Genomic DNA, 587 nt, shown 5'->3' on the forward strand with positions numbered 1-587 from the left:
GATTTGAAAATTTCAGGGAGCACAATACAAAGCTCAATCCGTTATCTAAAAATGGAAACAGTATGTCAACAGCAAACCTACGAAGACATGTTTGTCCACCTAAACTGACAGACCAGTCAAGAAGAGCATTAATCAGAAAAGCTACCAAGAAGTCTATGTTAACTTTGGAGGTGCTGCACAGATCCACAGCTGAGGTAGAAGAATTTGATCACATGACCGCGATTACTTGTGCACTGTACAAATCCTGCATTTATGGAAGAGTGACGAGAAGAAAGCCGTTGTTGAGAGAAAGCTATATAGCTAGTCCTGTTTGCAGTTTGCAGTATCTTTTCCAAGAAACAGGGTGGTGCCAACATGATTTCCTTTAGCAGGGACAGAAAAGCTGGATATTATTGATGGCAAGATTGATCTGAGACAAATACTGGGCACCCTTGGAAGAAAAGCTCTTCAAAGCTGCAAAAGGTTTGAGACGCTGGTGGAGGCTCACCTTCCAGCAACCTAGAAACCCTAAACAGAGCTACAATAGAACGGTTTAGATTAAAGCATTTATATGTGTTGAATGGACAATATGTTGTTGTTGGACCACT

Source organism: Girardinichthys multiradiatus, chromosome X (assembly GCF_021462225.1).
Source record: "Girardinichthys multiradiatus isolate DD_20200921_A chromosome X, DD_fGirMul_XY1, whole genome shotgun sequence".
NCBI classification, from domain to species: Eukaryota; Metazoa; Chordata; class Actinopteri; order Cyprinodontiformes; family Goodeidae; genus Girardinichthys; species Girardinichthys multiradiatus.